At 36.5% G+C, this 10,252-nt stretch overlaps 1 long non-coding RNA gene across 3 annotated transcripts; it reads left to right on the top strand.

Moving 5' to 3' along the window:
- Positions 1–3,799: 3,799 nt before the first annotated feature.
- On the top strand, positions 3,800–7,960 carry LOC6050059. Of its 3 annotated transcripts, none has more exons than XR_005278765.1 (3): positions 3,800–3,819; positions 4,564–4,718; positions 7,792–7,960. It is a non-coding gene; the product is annotated as an uncharacterized LOC6050059 (long non-coding RNA). The 3 variants fall into 3 exon arrangements; XR_005278763.1 differs by lacking the exon at positions 3,800–3,819 and adding an exon at positions 4,313–4,336; XR_005278764.1 differs by lacking the exon at positions 3,800–3,819 and adding an exon at positions 4,451–4,474.
- The last annotated feature ends 2,292 nt before the right edge of the window (positions 7,961–10,252 follow it).

The following is a 10,252-nucleotide window of genomic DNA, read 5'->3' on the forward strand; positions in this document are numbered from 1 at the left end:
CAGTTATTCATTTTTTTTTAATTAGTGCTAATGTTTGCTCAGTTTAAAAAAAAAAATGAAAGGCTGAGAAAATTCTCTATATTTTGCTTTTTTGAACTTTGTTGGGACGACCCTTAGTTGCTGAGATATTGCCATGCAAAGATTTATTTAAATTTTTCAATTTGTGTTTTTATTAGAATTTAGCAGTTCTGTTCCAGGATGATTTGCAATTCAGAGATTTGGAGAACCTTTCAACTGAGATTAATTCAGAATCCTTGGCAGGGAGGGTACATATTTCTACGTTTAGATTTTGCTAGCTGAGTACTCTTTTAGGGAAAATAAATTTTGAGAAAAAAACCCTAGATCTAATGCAAAAGTTTAAAAACAGGAAAATTGATGTTTTCTAAGTTTCACCCAAACAACCCACAATTTTCTAATGTCGATATATCAGCAACTAATAGACCGATTTTCAATGTTAAAATATGAAACATTCGTGAAATTTTCCGAAAAAAATATTTTCATATTTTTTAAACAAGACTAACATTTCAAAAGGACGTAATATTGAATGTTTGTTCCTTTTGAAATGTCAGTATTGATTAAAAAAATCATTTTACATCTTCCAATATCAATATCTAAGAATTTGGTCCTAAATGAAGCTTAGATTGTTGATATTATTGTTTACAGCGATTAAGCTTATTTTTCTGCGCACAATGACTCTTTGTACGACCACAAAGAGTTTGAAATGGATTTTTAAATCAATTTTGAAAAATTAACCTCGCGGGATTTCTTGACAGAAAAGGTCCCACTTGACAGCTCTGTCTAAAGGGACCATAGTTGATCCATCGAATAAATGTTGTCTTGTCAACTTTTTTTTGCATTAAAATATGATCAGAAATTGTTTTTAAGCGTGTTTTTAATCGTTGTACATCAAAATTTACAAAGGGCTTTTAGGACCCTATTGACGAAAATTTTTTCGCCGAAGAAACTGCAGCACTGTACACACATAAAGCTATTTGTTAACATTCCAACGCCCAAGGCTCCAAAAAAGTTGGAACGCTAACTTCAACTCAATGGTTCTCGGGCATAACTCAACCAATCATGACGATTCATCTTTCCAGTGATTTGTTAGGATGTCTAGATGATTCTAGAATTTTGCAGAACTTAATTTGATCAAATCTGTAATTTTTGCGATCAAAAACATCGTTCCAATTTTTTTTTTTCGCGTGTAAAAAAAAATTCGCCAAAAATTCCGCGGATGCAGTTGTTTTAAAAAAGGTGGAACTTGGGCGTCCGTGTAAGTTGGGCATGCGTTGGGCGTTCCAGTGTTAAGTTATCACGAAAAAAAACTGAATTTCCTACTGATTTCTAGAACAAAGTACAGTCATCCCACATATTCGGAACACCCACAAATTCGGAACACTTTTGTGATAATTTGTCAATAGCATGCCAAATGAATCTTTTCTGGCGACCCTTCTATTTTTAGGACCTTTATTTGAACATTCTCTTGCTATTTCACTAGCAACAGGAGTTCTTTTTGAATAAAAAACTGCATTTCGAGACTGTTTTGTTCAGAGCAGCAAAACACTGCCTCCAAATTGCCTGTTCCATAATTGTGGGATGTTATTGTGCCTCCCACAACTCCTGAATTGAACAGATATTTTCACAAAAAAAGTTATCAGACCATTTATAAAACATTATTAAGCTTTAGTTTCATTGTTTCCAGTGTGTGAAGCCACTATTTTGTAGAAAATATGTACTCTTGGAGAGAATCAAAGTTTGTTTACATCCGTAAGAAAAAAGTATTCCAAATTTGTGGATTTCAAGGGTCAAAACTTTTCTTCAAAAACTTGATATAAAAGTTGTTTGATACAGCATTCGAAAGATCACAAGAAAAGCTTTCAAATGAAGGTAAAAGCGAATCATTAAGTTGAATTATCGATTTTCTATGATTTTTTGAACATTGGCCAATCTGTAAACTGTTCCGAATATGAGGGATGGCTGTACTGGATATTGTAGGCTTTTCTGAAAGACATAAACTTTGAAAAATATTTGAACCGGCCCTAATTCATTGAAATAAAAAAAAGTTAAGAATAATTAAAAATAAGGTTTTGAATTTCTATACTGAAATCCAACATATCTCCTATAAACATATGAAAGACAATAGTTGATTGGTCCTTTAAAAAAAACTTTGGAATTATTTCTCATTGCTTACACTTAAAAAATTTAAAAAAACTATTTAAATTTGAGTTCAAGAAAAGTTTTTTTTTTCAGTAAATGTTCTAAAATATAAATACTTTGCGTAATTGCAAACATTTTTGCCAAAACCCTTGCAATTTTTTTTGTAGGCAGTAGTATAAATGAAAATGATGTTTTATTAGAATTTATTAAAAAACTTAACTGGCTATTTCAAATTAAATCGAAAAGTGTTTTACTTAAGAGCAATTCCAGCTCAAAACAAGAATTTAACAAGTATTTTTTTACTCGACCCTCTTCAATTTCAATGAAATTTTGTAGAAATGTTATCCCAGAGTATATTTTTAAGTGTAGTCAGTAAAAAAATCAGCAATTTCAAATTAAAATAAGAGGATTATTCTTAATTCAATTCAATTGAATTTATTTTATTAGTTAATAATCAATTGACAATTCCGCACTGGACACTGGCGCTTTCAATTATTCTTAATAAACTGGTTTTTCAATTGAAAAAAAAAACCATTAAAATACTGACAACCAGCGATGAAAGAATCTTCATCCAAAGAAAATCTTTTTTTACTCATCAAGAGAAAAAAAATCAGAAGGAAACATGGTTCTCCTCTCTCTCGCACGAAAGATCGGTAAAAGGAAACTGAAAAAAATCATCATCTTGATTATTAGGCATTATTTTTAAAATGGTGAAAAGAACAAACTTTTCAAGTATTTTTTCTTAACCTTTTTAAAGTATATTTTTAAATTGTTCAGTTTCCGTTTTTTTTTCTAAAGTTATCAAAAGTTTGATATATTTTTTAAAATGTCTTCATACAAAAAGTGTTTGATGCTAGATATTGTCGCTGATTAACAGTACCGTCATCTGGGACGAATCGGGACTACAGTCTGAAAAGGGACAGCAGTGTTTAGAGCACTTACAGGTTTTAAATTTGGAAATGGGTGTACAAATTTTGTTGGTCCAAGTCTGTTCTATCCGAAACCAACCAGAAAAATAAATGCTTATTATTTGAAATTTTCAACTTCCGGAAAAAAGTCGGGAACCCACAAATTGTAAATCACCCTTAAATTGTTAATAATGTACAATTCATTTTATTGTGGGAAAATGGAGAAAACCCAAAAATCTAATTTTCAATGCAAGTTTCCATAAAAAGCAAGGGCAAAGGACATATTTAAATTTAAGGACATTATTTAAATAAGTTGCAGGTTTCCGCAATCATTAAAGTGAGATTTACGTCACAAAACCAATAGGAAGGTTTAAATTAAATGAGAATTGATTTTATTTTAATTCGCCAGTTATCCTTGAGAATAGAATGTCCAGTGGACCGTTTCGAGTGAGTCTGCTCTTTTAAATAAAAAGCTCATGAGGTGTGTCACTTTCAAGGTTTTGCAAGCATAAATTATCATGACTTCAAAGATCACTTCAATACTATTGAGTACCCCTCGTTTGAGTACTAGTCAAATGACAGCACAAATACATGTAACGCGCGTTCTCTAACTTACCTTAAATAAACGAGCTTGTGCTCTATTCGGCCTCTTTCAACGCTGAAACTCTAACTGATAACAGCTCGTCTTTTCCTGCTCCGCAAATCACAACTTCAACGCTTTCCCCGGTTATATTAAGTGGCGACGGGGATAAAGGTGTAATTTTTTTTTACTACGTGCGGTGGTAATTGAAAACGCGCTTAAGCATTTTGTGGCTCGTTCTGTGGGGAGCGTTCGTTGAAGTTAGCGGAAATATCCGGCGGATTTGTGGTTCTGAGAGTGAGGTGAAGAATCAGCAGCACGCGGCAAGCATTCGGCATCGACGGAACAAATCGGGCGGCTATCGTGCGGTGAATTGCCGTGGGGATTTTTTTTCTCTGGTTTCGGTGGCGTTTGGTGCTGAAATTGGTGCGCTATTTTGTGGTGAATCGGACGGCTATTGTGAGCAGCAAGCAACTCCGTGGTTTGGCGGCATTCCAGAGCGCAACGCTGACGGTGGATTCGGTGTGCTAATCGGGCGGAACCGGCAGGAGGAGAACAAAGAGGGCGGAAAGGCGCTCGCTGGCGGAAATTTTGGATCAAGTTCAAGGTCGGGACGCCATTTTGGACGCCGGCTGGTCGAAGACGCGGTGCGCGTTGGTCTTCTTTTGTTCGTTGGGTGCTTCATCACAAGGTAAGGGCGATTGGGGCCAAATAAGCTCTTTTTGCCATTTATATTTATAAAAAAAAGTGAAATTCCTAGGCAGTATCACCAAGGAATTTTTGTATCGACATTTGGTGTACTAACATTTGAACATTTTGCCGTGTGATCGTAAGTGTGTGTGATTCTTTTGTTCGTGAAGAACAAAAGGTCTAAATTTTATTCAAATTTTAAGAGAGTTTTCTTCTTTATTTCATTAGTGGGCCGAATAGCCAAGGTGGAGTTTCTGCTAATTCATTAGTGCAAACTTCAGTTCCGCGGACCGGAGAACTCCTGTGCTGGTGCGCGAGTCGCTGAACGAGTTTTGCAGCGAAGGTTGAGTTATTTTCGCTGGCAAAGGCCGGGAAGGAGATCGGTGAGTGAAAAGCTATTTTAAAGTGATCCCTGGATTTGCAGTAATATTTGTGTTTTTCTTTTTATTATTTTTTCTTTGGGAAATTTGAAATTTGATTTTTTGCCTGATTTTTGATATCAAGACATGGGTTCGAACGGGTTAGCTACCTCTATTGAGATGTTTAGAAAGGGTACGTCATTTACGGACTGGTCCGATCGATTGGCCTATACCTTTCACGCAAATCAAGTTGCGGCTGATCGCCAAAAATCGCATTTCATGACGATTTGCGGACCGTTTCTTTTTTCTCAATTAAAGCTGCAATACAGCAAAGATGAGCTGGATAAAGCCACTTATGCTGATATTGTGTTAAAATTGAAGCAAAAATTGGACAAAACGGAGCCGGATTTAGTCCAACGCTTTCGTTTTAGTCAGCGAAACCAGCAACCTGATGAATCCAATGAGGATTTCGTGCAGGCGGTCAAGATGCAGGCGGAATTCTGTGGTTTTGGGGCGTTTAAGGACGTGGCCATTATGGACAGGGTCCTGGCGGGTCTTCTTGACGGGAATCTCAAAGAGAATTTGCTGAAGGAGGAAGGTTTGACTTTGGACAAGATGGACAAGTTCATCACAACATGGAACATAGCAAAACAAAACGTTAAAGCGTTAAACAATCAACCTGGAGGATCTCAATTGGGACAGTACAGTTACTTTACACCAGAACAGATTCATTACATTCAAAAGACAACAACACAAAGACAAGGGTCTTCACGGTACGGAAATTACAGACAAAATGATGGGTTGCAAGGGCAAAATTTTCCAGAAAGGCGAAACAATTCCAGATTTCAGCCTTATAAAAACTACAATTCTGATTCTCAAGTTTACACTAACCGAAGGTTCAATAACCAAACACAACAACAAAGGTATTTTGACGAAAGCTATGATAGGAGATATCCTCAGACTAGAATTTCGTGTGATTTTTGTGGGAAAATGGGTCATTCTAAGCAAAATTGCTTCAAACTTGATTACTTTAACAGACAATTTGTGAATTTCATGGGTGAGAGTACTGCAGATGATTATTCCTGCAATGAAGGTGGTGAAATTGAGTACGCAAATGCGGAAATGTTCAACCAAATAGAAAACTTTCAAGATAATAACGACCAATGCATGAAAATTTTTACTGTTTTGAATACAACATATGTTAAGCTGGATGAAACACAAATAGAGGACCAAATGGTTGATTGTGAAGTTGATGATAGTTGCTTGTTGAATGACAGCAAATTTTCTATACCAATTGATGATGATAGTTATGCTGACATTGAATTGAAAAGTTTGTTTACCCCGAATTGGGAGGATGATTCGATTTTGGATTTGAACGATTTGTTAGATAAAACTTGTTATAATATTGATGAAAATTGTGATAAGGCCCTGAATTGGGATGATAATTTGTTTTGTGGTTTTGGATTTTTACATGATGAGAACATGGAAGGTGGTGAACAAGGTGGTGAATGCGAGAATGTAGGTTTTAATGAACTTTTAGCAGATGTCAGCGTGAGTTTTGAAGGTGCCCCAAATTGGGAAGAAAATGTTGTGTGTGGTTTGAATAATTTATTTTTGTATGACGATGTTTTGGATATAAAACAAGATGTGATGTTGGAAAATAACGAGGGTTCGATTGAACATAATTTTGATATCAAAGAAATATTTCAAGCAATGCGATAGCAGCAAATTTATATTATACCTCAAATTGGGAAGACAGTGACAATTTTGATTTGGAATGTTTATTTACCACTAATGTTAACTCAAATCAAGCAAATCTTGATAACTGTGAAAGTTCGGACAAAAAGCTGCTGATTGGCAATGATGGTTGTGGAATTGAGTGTTGTATTGATGATGTTCAGAATTTGATTTTAACCCCAATTTGGGGAATGTTTCAAGAAAGTTCGGAAAGTGTTTGTTTTGAAAAAGTATTATTTGACGAAGTTTCTGAGATGTCAGGGCGAAAAGGTAGTAGTTTGAGTTTAAAGCTATGTAAATCTAATTTGAAAAACGAGTATGATATGCAAAACATTGAATTGATGATAATATTTTTGATTATTATTGCTATAATTGTTTGCCAAAATGGGTTTAAAGCTATACAAAATTCGTTGTTTCTGTACGAACTGATGACTGAAATTTTGACGAGCATTGCAAATTTGCAATTTATTTTGATTTTGAGTAAAGGATGTGCTAAAAAGTTAGACAATCGCTTTGTTGACGATTGCTGGTTGTTAAATGACAAAGTTGGCAAACCGCTATATTTACAAAGCGGGAAATTGAAATGTTTACAAGTCATCTATGCCAAATCATTAAATCTGTTTTTGGAAAGTCATATTTGGTACACAATTGAGAAACAACAAGTGTTGGACAGGAATCTTATTAAAAGCATCAAACCAAAGCTGTTGGTTTGTTTGCTTGAATGTAATTGTTTGCTGGACAGTTTGGCAATAGTCATTGTGTTATTCATATTTTGAGATTAGTTTTCTCAATTTGTTTGCTAAGAAACCTTATTCGCGGGCTGACGAAAGTGACGAATGGAGAATTCCATAATTTTAGTTTGTTGGTCATTTGTTCAATTCAGTTCATTAATTTTATTCAAGACGATGATTGTCTGTCATGGAAATTTAGTTTAATTTCAAATAGTTGTGTGTGCAATGGTACATTGAATGAAAAGCAAATTATAAACAAGTTAAACTATAGCATACCTAAAACTAAAACTTTTCAAGAGAAGTGTTTGACAGATGATCAGATAGTAGATGTGGAAACTCAATGGTTTCAATGGAAACTTTTTGAAAGGGTGGTGAATGAGGTAGTCTCTTTAACTTGGAACATACCTAGCATATATTTTCATAAAATAGATCAAAATATCTTGATTCCATGCATTGTTTGCATTAATTCTCAATCAAAAATCCACAATAGTGATGAATTACTTGTTGTTTCAAGGTCCATTGGCTTTGTTCACAGGCTGATATGCTGGATTTCTGTCCTGAGTTTTAGAGTTGTTATTACAGTTTTCATTATAAATTTCCTAAAACAATTTTATTTGTATTTTAAACAGATACTCATTCAACACGGTTCCCAGTGTAGCGAAGACAAGAAAGCGCGATGGCGGCTAGTAGCACGAACCGTCGTGTTGTGGACTCGAAGGAGATGTGCTGTTCGTGATGACTGGCAATCAAAGAGGTTGCTGGTGGAGTGCAGCAAACGAAATGACCTTCTACTGAAGACGAAATGCGAAACGACATGGAGATTTCGAACGAGGACACGTGTGGTGCTGGATGCGGCAGATACCGTCCGTTTAGGGTGTCTCTGAACGGAAAGGAACAAAACGTAAAAACGCAAAAGTGACTATTTTAAATTCCTGAACAATATTTTCATTCGAATAGTACAAAAAGTTGTATTAGATTTTTGGTTGATTCATAACCTTGCTTTATATACATTACTTTGTTATCATTTCATTAATGAGTTCGATTAACTTTAGTTTTAAGCAAAGGGAAGGACTATTGAGTACCCCTCGTTTGAGTACTAGTCAAATGACAGCACAAATACATGTAACGCGCGTTCTCTAACTTACCTTAAATAAACGAGCTTGTGCTCTATTCGGCCTCTTTCAACGCTGAAACTCTAACTGATAACAGCTCGTCTTTTCCTGCTCCGCAAATCACAACTTCAACGCTTTCCCCGGTTATATTAAATACTGCTGTTTGTCTTCAAATCACAGTAATTCAATGCTTAAACGATGTACAACTCATTTCACAACACTCACCATTCAATCATCTGACACCTGAGCCAGGCCTTTCAGTTCCAAGTTCTGCTCCGTTGTGGGTCCCAAGTTGAAGGTCGTGTCGCCACGCGCGTCGCAGTCGTTGACAGGTTTCCTTCACGAGGTTTACAAATAAAATCAAGATACTTCTCTATTAAACACTTGTTTCCTACACAAATACACACACACAGATTTGGTCGTTAAAAATAGAAGTGAAAAAGCGACTCGACACACTAATTAAGGTAAGCAAACAGAGAGAAAAAAAAAACTCGAATTCAATCGAAAGTTAAGTAATTTGTCGCAGCACAAGCCACCGTCTTCTTCCTCTTTCAGCAAGTGTAACCAGTTAGTGCACACACGCTCTGTGTGCTGTGCACTTGAACACGCGTTGCGCCTCAAGCTTGCGCGTAAAGCCCCTTCGAAACACCCCGTTCGTACGCGCAGACGAAATACCAGTTTCCCAACGACTTCGACCACGACCACTAAGGTAAGACAACAAACACCACACTTGTTTCGCACTAACACACTCTCATTTAGGCATATGAATATTATTTTTTTCTTATTATGAAAATATTTTTTTTTCCTTGCCCAAGTTGATTCACAAAGTTGGCGGGGTGTCTCGAGAGGCTACGACATCACGAGGGTCCCCCTGCACACACGTCACCGATTACGCGATCGCGCGCGGCCTGCTTTGACGACGCGGATACTGCTGGCGTATTAGCCTTAAGTCGGCACTAGCTTGATGCGCGCGAAATTTGCTTATGAAATTCCAGCGAAATGTCAGCCCGATGACAAAACAAACAATTCACACCAAGGCAGGCGAGGACTTTCTCTTGGGCTACCAAAAAAAAAATAATGAAAAATTAAATTGAAATGATAAATAATGACACAGTCAACCGTTAAGCGCGCGCTGGAATGTTCACGCGTGTACGCCGTTTTAGGTTATGTTTCTTCTTCTTTTTTTTCCAAAATAAATGATTCACTGTCGTTTCCGTTCAACTGATTTCAAAATCATTCGAAATGTCGAACGATCCCTTCCTTGACATTTAATCACGAGTTCCGTTTAATCCAACCCAAAACAAAATCACGTGTGCAACGTTCAGAACCGACTTAAACTAAATAACTCAAACAACCTGAACTTTTGATGTAATCGTCGCGATCACGCAGAGCAAGAAAGAAGAAAAAAAAAAGTTCCACACAATTATTTCCACGTCCGAATGCGTTGCTGGCTCACCGAAGACTGAAGCTCCAACCACCCAATGGAAGGGGTCCGAAAAGCTCTGACAAGTTGCAGGTCTAGAGACCGCGTGGTGTTGGGAAAGAGCACGCTGTGGCGGTGGGCGTCGCGACGCCTTGGGGTTGGTGAGCGCGCGCTGCTCTCCGAAGAGTGCATAGGGAAATATGTCTTGGGTGGAAATAGTGCAGTTCGGTGGGTGGGTTTGGGCAGTGCCTACTTTTAGGCGTTTTTGAACGGTGGTGGAAAATGTCGAGGGAAACGTGATCGATCAATTTGGAGAAAAACAATTTGACGCGCAGATTCTTTTTTCTTCAGTCATGTGATAACAAATAGTGTTTTTTTTTAAATAAAATCAAAATAGGATTCTAGGAACATTTTAAATCCGAAAGTCTAAAGTCAATTCAGCTAAGTGTCGTTACTGTTGGGATTTTAAAGATTTTCTCGTATTTATGTTATAAAAAAGCAAATTTGAAAAATGACATAAAAACACTGTTTTTTGTGCAAAAGTCATTGTTTGAA

Source organism: Culex quinquefasciatus, chromosome 3 (assembly GCF_015732765.1).
Source record: "Culex quinquefasciatus strain JHB chromosome 3, VPISU_Cqui_1.0_pri_paternal, whole genome shotgun sequence".
Lineage (NCBI taxonomy): Eukaryota > Metazoa > Arthropoda > Insecta > Diptera > Culicidae > Culex > Culex quinquefasciatus.